Source organism: Schistocerca serialis, chromosome 4, assembly GCF_023864345.2.
Source record: "Schistocerca serialis cubense isolate TAMUIC-IGC-003099 chromosome 4, iqSchSeri2.2, whole genome shotgun sequence".
NCBI classification, from domain to species: Eukaryota; Metazoa; Arthropoda; class Insecta; order Orthoptera; family Acrididae; genus Schistocerca; species Schistocerca serialis.
Window position 1 is genome coordinate 157414189 of NC_064641.1, and position 12435 is coordinate 157426623.

At 43.5% G+C, this 12435-nt stretch overlaps 1 protein-coding gene across 1 annotated transcript in view; it reads left to right on the forward strand.

The window, feature by feature from the left end:
* LOC126473855 (homeodomain-only protein-like) overlaps positions 1-12435 on the forward strand; it is a 329435-nt gene that overhangs the window by 185946 nt on the left and 131054 nt on the right. The gene's annotated exons all lie outside the window — the stretch shown is intronic.

A 12435-nucleotide genomic window follows, 5' to 3' on the forward strand; every position in this document is an offset into this window, starting at 1 on the left:
TGGCTTCGATTCGATTTTGCGATCACTTTAATAATATCACATTACTTTCCCAACCCGTGAAGTTTCATTTCGTTTCCATCTCCACTTCTGGTTGCTTCGCTTGTTTTGTCAGGCAGTGTATTATTTGAGACGGTCATGCAAAATAGTCTATGAACTCAGGAATCTTGGTACAAACTGCACATATTCATCAAGTCAATTTCTGATGAGAAGAATGCACAGAATTCCCTCGTGAGTGAGAGAAATCGGAGGAGGAATTGCGGCAGTGTTATGCTACGCACGGAGTGTTCAGCTGCGTACTGCAAGGTGGTTTGCTGCAACGACAACGACCTCAGTGACGTACTGGCACAACCAGTGTCGAGGAAACGAACGCTCACTGTTTCCGGAGTAACCTCTTGTTCCACCACGAATACCGTTGGCCTTTCTTCGGTTGCTGGCTTCAGATAATCTTGTACACTGGTTCTTCCCATGTTGAAAACTCAACTGGTGCTGTAGACGCTCTCCTCCCTGAGAACGTCAAAAGAAGTTCTTGAAAATAATTTAATTATCCAGCGCAGCCACGTTTATTTCCAACGAAATTACCGATTTCGGCCTGCGTCGGCCAGTCTCAGATCATAAAACACAAGCCGTGTTTCAGTCCCACCATTGCGGAAGACGACCGAAGCTGATGCTTTCGCTAGAAATAAATGAGATTGCTTTGCATAATTAAAAATACACTGTTGTCCCAAATTAAAGCAACAAACGGAAATTTTGCAAGGTTGCGTTTATTTTGCCGCAAACCAGTATAAACAGGCGATAGTAAACTAAAAAGAATGTAAAGAATACGGAACGTAAACAACTTAAACATGCATAACGGAAGGCAAAAAGTTTCGCATTTCTTCCAACTTAACGGATTTGCACACAGCTGGTTAATGTGCTCAGTGGGGGGTTTGACCAATTCTGGCAGGAATATATGCCTGACAACGATAGGACAGCTACTTGCAAGTCTTGGAGACTGGTTGGTGGATGGTGAGTTGATGCAAACCGTTTCCCAAGTGCACCCCAGGTGTGCTCTATGGGCAACAAATTGGGAGAGCAAGCAGGTCACGCCATATCTTTCGTTTCCAAGAAAACATCAACCACCCGTGCCCTATGAGGTCGAGCATTATCGTCTGGGCCCACAGCACCTCGCAGTAACCGCACATGAGGTCCCAAGATCTCATCACGATACCTTACAGAAATTAAACCTTGCCGATTCTCTCGTACAATTTCATGACGATTTGTTCGAGCGGTCAACACAATCCTCTTTACACCATTAGCGATCTTGCTCGATATCGGTCCTTTACACAATGTTTGGGTCCCGAAATCGTGTTCCACGTTCCCTCCAGATGTGAATCCGTCTAGAATCACTCTCCAGACCAAATCGGAACTCATCTTTGAAGAGAATATTGGCCCACTGTTCGACCGTTCAGGTGGCATGCGAACGACTCAACTCTAGACGTTTCCTTCTGTGAAGACGCGACATACAGCACGTCTCCGACAGTAAAGGCCACTCTGCCGAAGCCTTCTGTATACCTTTTACCTCGATCCAAAACGTCCAGTGGATGCTGTGAGGTCAGATGCCAGTTGCCGTGCAGTACTGAGGCGGTACCGTCATGCCCTTACAGCCAAACAACGGTCCTCTCTTTCTGAAGTCACACGTGGTCGGTCCTGCCCTAGTCTTCGGAATAAAGTTTCAGTCTCTATAAACTGTCGCCACATCAGAGAAACAGCAGAACGATTCACCTTAAGCTATCGGGCCACATAAATTTGCGACTGTTCAAATGGCTCTGAGCACTATGCGACTTAACTTCTGAGGTCATCAGTCGCCTAGACCTTAGAACTAATTAAACCTAACCAACCTAAGGACATCACACACATCCATGCCCGAGGCAGGATTCGAACCTGCGACCATAGCGGCAGCCCGGCTCCAGACTGTAGCGCCTAGAACCGCACGGCCACTCCGGCCGGCTTTGCGACTGTCCTGCCTCCATTCTTCCTATGGCAATCCATCGCAGAGAGCCTGGTACACGTCTTCTCTGTGCCATTCTGCACCGTCTATGACTGTGTGTGTGGAACTACATGGCATCACTACCCTGTTTAAACTTCCTGCCAGATTAAAACTGTGTGCCGGACCGAGACTCGAACTCGTGACCTTTGTGTTTCGCCCTGTTTGATAGGAGCCCTGACGCCATCGTTGGCGTGGTTGTCCGTTGACCGGGATGCCATCTTCCCGGCTGAAAGCGATCGTACGGACATCCACTGACAGTTTGCATGATTATACCGTGAATTAGACACAGGACCGGGAAACAGCGGTTTGTTGCTTTAATTTTGGACACCAGCGTATTTTGAAAACATTCACTTTGGTCTCTAGTTCGACGGAAAAGTCATTTTACCAAGCAGAATTTTTTTCTGTTTTCTTTCCTGGTATGACCGATTTTGTACAAAGCCTGTGACTGACATAGTATTGTTTCTCGCGTTTGAACTTAACGACCTCGCTCTTCATTTTGAAAGCCTATCGCTTCTTTAAACTTTAACCCATGAGTTCATAAAAGATTGTCACCATGATTATCAATGCCCTGAAATTTTATCGCTTTATGTGAGGTATGACCTACTAGTGAAGAAAACGCAATTTGACAAACTTTATTTTACATTTCATAACGGCAGGAAACTTTCTCATATCGCAACGAGGGTAATTAAAGGAGGTTTAACATTAGCTAAACCAAGACTACACTGCAAGAATAATCCTTGAAACATATCTTACGCAGCTGTACGCTACATATGTATGGCAACTAAAGTTGTAGGTGCAGATTGTGGAATCCAAGTGCTTATGCTCTGCATCCTGCAACATATAGGAAATTCAAAAAGTTTGAGCTAATGTGACAGCAACATATCGAAGTCTCCGTTGCTGCAACCACCTACCTTGATGTTCCACTGCACCATGAACTTACGTCGCTAGCTAAAAACATCATTTAAAAATAAGAGAATGCCATTACTGCTTAGGAGAAAATTTATTTTCTCTCGGCTTGAAATGTAGTGAAAGTGAAATGTAGTTCAATCAGGTATGTAATTCTTAATTGAAGACATGTAATGATTTGATACTTAATGTATATATATATATATTGCGTTGTTCAAAAAATATTTCACGTACAGTACAAGCGCTCTTCAACGGACCACATGACTTTACATGACCGTAAATTTACAAAAGACAACGAAAAGCAGCCCTTATTTACAACAATACCCATAATAATATTCAGCCAGTGGATAAGCAATGGGATGAATCATTTGCAACCTCGGACTAGTGAACAGTAATTGGATACTGGATTTCCACGTTTTCTAACAAAACTGTGAACTCGAACAAAGAACGAATATTGACCGCTTTGAATACGACTGCAAACTAAATCGCATAAATAAATCTGATGCGTTACACGTTACAGTTAAGCAAAGGTAAGCACGGGACCATTTCATCTTAATCCAGAATGGCGCTGCATCGAGAGATCATTATCACAAGACAAAGCGTCTATAATGAAAAGATCAGCACAATGTCCCAGCACCAGAGGGAAGAGAAGATTATGTTGCTCTGTCCACTGGACATGCACCCCTCACTACCCGATTCTGCCTGCAAACAGTTCTACTGGTCGGTTCACTTGTGACTTTAGACAACTTGCTTAAGATATGGCTTGCAAATCCCAACGAAACGTAAGCTGCTGTAGCAGACGTACAAATGATTATATTTCTCTGAGACAGACAATGCGCACATGAATACATAGATGAAGGTGTCTGCCGCAGACGACTTCCAACTTCTTGTCCCAAGGAGCGGCCATTATTCAGATTCTTCCCCCGTCACCCTGCCCCTGCATTGAAATTGTTATCAGTGACCATGCGTCTGTTATAGTAACAATGAATACCAAAGAACAAAGGGCAACTAATACAAGTATAAAGCTAATAATACTGAAATATCAGTTGTTGTGAGGGCTAAGCTGAATATCAGATATGATGAGCTCAGTGTGCAATGAATACCAGAGTACAAAGGACAACTAAAACAAGTCGAAAGATTTATACGTTCAGCAAACGAGACAAAGAAGCAGTAGTGTCATATCTCAATGAGTAATTTGAAACCTTTAGCTCAGAATAGAAGCATGGAGAGAAATTATAGCTCAATTTTATAAGAATAGTTGACATAGCTGTGGATAATTATGTACCCAGTAGAACAGTTCATGATGGGAGAGATCCTTTGTGGTATACAGTCAACGTAAAAAAAAAAATTTAAAAGCAGAGACCATTTCATAGGGTGTATAAATCGAAGAATAGAACTATAGATAGACCACTGCTGAATGAAACGGTCTGGTAATGAAGAGAGCAATGTGTGAAGCTTTCGATGACTACCACAGCAGAATATTGGCGAAAGATTTTTCACAAAACCCAAAGAAATTCTGGTCGTATGTACAGGCTGTTAGGAACACCAAAGTTAGTGTCGAGTCGCTTGTAGATAAGACATGAACTGAAACTGAGAGTAGCAAAGCAAAAGCAGAAATGCTCAGCGCCATTTTCAAATGTTCCTTTACAAAGGAAAACCTAGATGTATTGCCCCAATTTAGTATTCATACCAAAGAAAACATGGGTGTAATAAGTGTTAGTGTTAGTGATTATGAGAAACAACTGCAATCATTAAAATTGAGCAAAGCCCCACGGTCCGATGGACTCCATATCAGATTCTGTACCCAGTTCACGGATAAGTTAGTCCTTCTGTTAGCTATAATCTATCGTAGATCCGTCGAACAAAGAACCCTGCTCAATAGCTGGAAGAAAGCACAGTTCACACCTGTGTACAAGCAGGGAAGCAGACAAAACTACCGTGCAACATCCTTGTCATTCACTTGTTGTAGAAACTTAGAGCACTTCCTGAGCTCAAAAGCAATGTGCAGTCTCGAACAAACGATATCCTGCATGCCAACCAGCAGGAATTTCGGAAAACACAGACCATGTGAAATCAGTTCGCACTTTTCTCGCGTGACATCCTGAAACCCATAGATCAGTCAGCCAGGTAGGTGCAGTGTTTCTCGATTTCCGGAAAGCGTTTAACCCAGTACCCCCCCCCCCCCCACGCTTATTATCAAAAGTTCGCTCATATGAGGTGTCAGATGAAATTTATGACTGTTTTGAGGATTTCTCGGTTGGGTGGACGCAGCACGTTGTCTTGTATGGAGAGTCATCGACAAATGCCACAAGGTAGTGTGTTGGGACTCTTACTGTTCGTGTTGTATATTACTGACAATGTTAATGGTGACCTCAGGCTTTTCGCATATGACGCGGAACCTACAACGAATTACAGTCCCAACGAAGGCGGCCTAAATATTCAGTCAGATCCTGATACGATTTCAAAGAGCTGCAGAGAGTGGCAGCTTACTTTAAATGTTCAGAAATGTAAAATTTTGCACTTCACAAAACGTAAAAACACAGTATCGATTGAATATATCAGTGAGTCACTGTTGGAATCCTACAAATACCTGGGTGTAACACTTAGTAAGGACATGAAGTGGAACGATCACATAAACTCAGTCGTGGGCAAAGCATGTAACCGATTTCAGTTTATTGGTAGAATACTAGTGTAATGCTATTGGTCTAGATCCGGAGCTGGAAGATCAAAAGATAAATTGGCAAGATGGGTATACACTGATCCAAATGATATTCGGTAAATGCAAATGTCTTGTGACTAGGGCCTCCCGTCGGGTAGACCGTCCGCCGTGTGCAAATCTGTCGATTTGATGCCACTTCGGCGACTTGCGAGTCGAAATGATATTCGATGTGACTGTGGAGAAGAACAGACAGTTCGGCACATGCTTCGGTGTCGATTGTGTCCAGTCTCTTGTACAGAAGATGATCTTCAACGAGCAACAGAAAATGCATTGGAAGTGGCCAAGTTTTGGTCAAAAGTAACGTAATCGTAACTGTGTAAAATGTATGTACATGTACCTGTATGTTTCTGATACGAGAATAATAATATTAGTTGGTCTACAAAGGAGATTGCTTAGAAATCACACTTGCGACCCATCCTAAAGTATTGTTAAAGTGTGTGGCACCCGTACCAAGCAGGACTAGCAGGGGATATTGAACGAATATGGAGAAGGGCAGCACGAATGGTCGTAGGTTTGTTTCACCGGCGGGAAAGTGTCACAGTGATGTTGAAAGAACTGAGCTGGTAGACTCTTGAAGATAGACGTAAACTATCCCGAGAAAGTCTACTGGCAAACTTCCAAGAACCGGCTTTAAATGATGACCGGAGGGATATACTATAAGCCCCTACAGATCGCTCCCATAGGGATCGTGAGGACAAGACTAGATTAATTGCAACACGCACAGAGGCATTTAAACAATCACTCTTCCCGCTCTCCATACTTGAATGGAACGGGAAGAAGCCCTACCAACTGGTACAGTGGGACGTACCCTCTGCCATGCACTTCACAGTGGTTCGCAGAATAATTATAGATGTGACAGTAGACACGCGACCAAGAGCCGCGTGCCACCAGATGTGGGCAATGATGTTCCTGTACCACGTTACTGAGTGTTTCAAAACTGTATCTATAAATCATAACATCTCTTCTTTAGGACTCGTCCAGGTGTTTGGCAACGAATCGAAACAGTCGCGTAATAGGTGCCCTGAATTCCCATAACAAAGGAGACCTTGCAGCAGGTAGTCGCCAGCGGCTGTGACGACGTGACCTCTACCTCTGCCGTGGAGAGGCGGGCCCAGGGCACGAGTAGGTGAGCAAGGTCGCGAGGTCTTTCAAAATAGGGACCGGACGGCTGGTCCGCTCCCACGTATTCCTGGCTGCGCGTTTCGCAAGGGGTGGGCACTGTGCGTGGTCTGGCGTCCCTCCAGGCACCGCTTTCCGCCGTCTGTCTCTTACCGATTGTAAACATCCCTCCACGGACGACGTCCGATGGTGACAGGGCGAAACGGACATGGTCGTCCGTTTGTCCCAGTCAAATGCCAGCGAAAACTGGGAAAAACAAACGGTTACAACATGCAGAAAATCCAACCAGTTGAGAATGTTATATGTTACCAGAGGATTCCAGAATGTTCTACTTAATAATTCAAACAGTTTAAGCAGAGAGATTCTTGTGGATGGGGAGAATCAATTACGGAGTTCCACAAGGCTCAGTCTTAGGTCCATTATTATTTCTCGTATACGCAAATGACCTTCCATTTAATATACAACAACAATTAGTTCACTCTTTGAGACAACACGAGAGTTGTAATCAATCCAAACATCCACTGAGGTGACAAAGTCATGGGATAACGATATGCACGTATACAGATGGCGATAGTATCGCAGGGCAGCGCATTGGTGGAGCTGTCATTTGTACTCAGATGATTCATGTGAAACGGTTTCCGACGCGATTATGGTCGCACGAAGGAAATTAACAGACGCTGAGCGCGGAATGGTAGTTGCAACTTGACGCATGGGACACTGAATTTCGGAAGTCAAGGAATTCGATATTCCGAGAACCACAGTATCAAAAGCGTACCGAGAATACCAAATCTCTACAATTACCTCTCATGGTTCAAATGGCTCTGAGCACTATGGGACTTAACTTCTGGGGTCATCAGTCCCCTAGAACTTAGAACTACTTAAATCTAACCAACCTAAGGACATCATACACATCCACGCCCGAGGCAGGATTCGAACCTGCGACCGTAGCAGCCGCGCGGTTCCGGACGGAAGCGCCCCAACATAATGATGAATAATGTTCCTGAAAGTGCTTTTAAGTGGTTTTCTGCATATGGTCTCACTCTTATTTCCTAATGTTAAATGTAACACTTAGTGAGAAAATGATAACTATGGTGGAAACCGTAACTTTTTAGTGACACATTGATAAATATTTAAAGTGGAAAAACAAGTTTTGGAACTTCCAAAATAACTTACGATTCATTGCAGACCTTTTCGAAAGACAAAGCAGTAAGTTAAAATACTTTGCGTATTTTCATTCAGCAGTGTCAGATAGAATAACGTTCCGTCTTCATTGTTCAGAAACGTGCTGTAAGAATAATGTGTCGTGCTCAACTCACTATCGTCTTATAGACATCTGTTTAAGAAGTTAAGCATTTTCACTACTGATTCACAGTACATTCATTAACTCATGAAGTTTCTTTTACATAACCTTCTACAGTTCAAAAAGAACAATGATGTACACAATTACAAAATCAGAACAAGAAATGACATTCTTTATTCCACATTAAAGTTGTTTTCAGCTCAAAAAGGGATGCAAATTTGGTTACACGATAAATCATGCAAAAGTTAAAGATTGTCAGTTCATCGAGGAATGACAACTACGAACACATTAGATCGGAACGATCACATAGATAATGTCATGGGGAAGACGAATCGAAGACTGCATTTTATTGGCAGGACACTTAGAAGATGCAACAAGTTTGCTAAAGAGACTACCTGCACTACGCTTGTCTGTCCTCTTCTGGAATATTGCTGCGCAGAATGGGATCCTTACAAGATAGGATTGGCGGAGGATCTCGAAACAGTTCAAAGAAGGGCAGATCGTTTTATATTATCGCGAAATGTGGTACAGATATGATACGCGAGTGAGGGAAGCAATCATTGAAACAAAGGGGTTCTTCGTTGCGGCGAGATCTTTACACGAAATTTCAATTTCCAAATTTCTCCCCCGAATGCGAAAATATTTTGTTAACGCCTGCCTACGTAGGGAGAAATGGTCACTGTAATAAAATAAATCAGAGCTCGCAAGAAAAATTTAAGTGTTAGCTTTTCCAGCGCGCTATTAGAGAGTGGAACGGTAGAGAAGTAGTGTCAAAACTAAACTAAAACTCCTCCCGAACAGGCCATGAAGGCCCAATGGCACCGACCGACCGCCGTGTCATCCTCAGCCCACAGGCGTCTCTGGATGCGGATGTGGAGGGGCATGTGGTCAGCACACCGTTCTCCCGGCCGTATGTCAGTTTACGAGACCGGAGACTTCTCAATCAAGTGGCTCTTCAGTTTGCCTCACAAGGGCTGAGCGCACCCCGCTTGCCAACAGCGCTCGGCAGACCGGATGGTCACCCATCCAAGTGATAGACCAGCCCGACAGCGCTTAACTTCGATGATCTGACCGGAACCGGTATTACCACTGGGGCAAGGCCGTTGGCGAAGTAGTGTCAAAGTGGTTCGATGAAACCTCTACCAGGCACCTGAGAGTTGAAGTCATATAGATGTACATGCATGTTGCTCCCACTAAAATTTTTAATCACTTATTCAGTCATATAGAATGTCTTACAGTCAGCGAAATTCAGTTCGAAAACAAACTGAAAAAGTCTCTCCTAGTGTGCAGAATTATTATTTAATTTAGGGGCGACTAAACACTTCAACAATAATAACAAACAGCAGGATTAGCGTTACCACAACTTAACAAATAGCCTCTAGTTCCCTAATGTTGCATCCATGCCCGTTCCCAACTGGCCATGGTTGATTGGCTAATGGAGATGGGTGCCTTCAATAACTGCTTACACAGCATTACTAATTTACATAATTTATTAGTAATAGTTCACCAAAAATAAGAAGTCTTAAAACACTTCATAAAAGACTGATTAAGTAGCCGTTCCTTTGGGTAATAAATTCTCAACCAATAACAGTAGCAAACAACATCACTTCCAAATAAAAACTTACAGAATCGTTATGGTAGAAAGGTATCTTTCAAACTTCAGAATTAACTTTCATTTAACACGCAGATATATAAACATATACAAAACTCACAGTTAGCAGATATGGTAAATTACAGTATTTATAACCCGCTGAACTACAGCGCAGAACTGAATTTCAAATCTATCCAATGAGTAATCCTGATAACAAAATTATGTTCACAAATAAGAAATATAATAACTTCATGACAACGCCCATCCGGCATTGGCCACACTCTTACACACTTATCAATTCCTTTGAACAGTGACTGTTACTGCTCAATCTCCACACAATTAGTCAAACTAACACCGCAGAAGTCACTGAAGGTCAATACACGTACCGTATTCCACTACTTTCTTCCCCAATATCATGATATCCTTATTGTGGGCGAACATGCTACAGCACAGCTTGTTCAGGTTGGGCCAACGCTGCCTTGTTTATCTGCCGTGGCCAAACACCCACAAACGACATCGGCCACAGTTCGCCGTAAACTGCGTCCATACAATTGCAGAGCCCACGGCTTATCGTTCCACAGCAGCGTTGAATTCCCAAGCGCCTCGGTTTCACCATCAGTCCACAACCACAGAGTGCCAAAATTATTAAATGCCCAATTCGGACCATCCGGACCCCAACACTCTGCCGTTCTGTCCTCCTCGCTCGGTACTGTCTAATCCTCCACTCCTCGTCGCCAGAGAGCCACTGGCCGCCAACTAAGCGCCCCAGTATCTCTGGCGAGGACAATAATGACCTTAACACTCGCGGCCGGAACACAATCGTGCCGAAAATCGGCACACTAGACATTGCTTTTATTCAATAGAAAAAATTCTGTTTTTGTAATATGTAAAAGGTGGTGGGTAGGAATTAATAATCCCCATCTGTTTTTTTTTTTTTTAATAAACAAATCTAACGTGTCATCAACATGTGGCAGGTATTTTTACATATGAATGTGCCACGTGAATGTAAACTGACTCGTTCCACATCACTATTATTAATCATACAAATGATTCATGGAACATGAAATTAACTAATTGTGTCTTATACCTAAATACAATCCAAAAAATTGGAAAGGAGAAACATTTTCTCATTACATTAAACAAAAAATTGGTCTAGTCTTTAGTCCTGCCATATGTGATGTAGTTCAACACGGTACATGTAGTGAAAACTCCAGACGACCAGAGCTAGCTACAGGGTGTTTCAAAAAATGACCGGTATATTTGAAACGGCAATAAAAACTAAACGAGCAGCGATAGAAATACACCGTTAGTTGCAATATGCTTGGGACAACAGTACATTTTCAGGCAGACAAACTTTCGAAATTACAGTAGTTACAATTTTCAACAACAGATGGCGCTGCGGTCTGGGAAACTCTATAGTACGATATTTTCCACATATCCACCATGCGTAGCAATAATATGGCGTAGTCTCTGAATGAAATTACCCGAAACCTTTGACAACGTGTCTGGCGGAATGGCTTCACATGCAGATGAGATGTACTGCTTCAGCTGTTCAATTGTTTCTGGATTCTGGCGGTACACCTGGTCTTTCAAGTGTCCCCACAGAAAGAAGTCACAGGGGTTCATGTCTGGCGAATAGGGAGGCCAATCCACGCCGCCTCCTGTATGTTTCGGATAGCCCAAAGCAATCACACGATCATCGAAACATTCATTCAGGAAATTAAAGACGTCGGCCGTACGGTGTGGCCGGGCACCATCTTGCATAAACCACGAGGTGTTCGCAGTGTCGTCTAAGGCAGTTTGTACCGCCACAAATTCACGAAGAATGTCCAGATAGCGTGATGCAGTAATCGTTTCGGATCTGAAAAATGGGCCAATGATTCCTTTGGAAGAAATGGCGGCCCAGACCAGTACTTTTTGAGGATGCAGGGACGATGGGACTGCAACATGGGGCTTTTCGGCTCCCCATATGCGCCAGTTCTGTTTATTGACGAAGCCGTCCAGGTAAAAATAAGCTTCGTCAGTAAACCAAATGCTGCCCACATGCATATCGCCGTCATCGATCCTGTGCACTATATCGTTAGCGAATGTCTCTCGTGCAGCAATGGTAGCGGCGCTGAGGGGTTGCCGCGTTTGAATTTTGTATGGATAGAGGTGTAAACTCTGGCGCATGAGACGATACGTGGACGTTGGCGTCATTTGGACTGCAGCTGCAACACAGCGAACGAAAACCCGAGGCCGCTGTTGGATCACCTGCTGCACTAACTGTGCGTTGCCCTCTGTGGTTGCCGTACGTGGTCGCCCTACCTTTCCAGCACGTTCATCCGTCACGTTCCCAGTCCGTTGAAATTTTTCAAACAGATCCTTTATTGTATCGCTTTTCGGTCCTTTGGTTACATTAAACCTCCGTTGAAAACTTCGTCTTGTTGCAACAACACTGTGTTCTAGGCGGTGGAATTCCAACACCAGAAAAATCCTCTGTTCTAAGGAATAAACCATGTTGTCTACAGCACACTTGCACGTTGTGAACAGCACACGCTTACAGCAGAAAGACGACGTACAGAATGGCGCACCCACAGACTGCGTTGTCTTCTATATCTTTCACATCACTTGCAGCGCCATCTGTTGTTGAAAATTGTAACTACTGTAATTTCGAAAGTTTGTTCGCTTGAAAATGTACTGTTGTCCCAAGCATATTGCAACAAACGGTGTAATTCTATCGCTGCTCGTTTAGTTTTTATTGCCGTTTCAAATATACCGGTCATTTTTGAAAC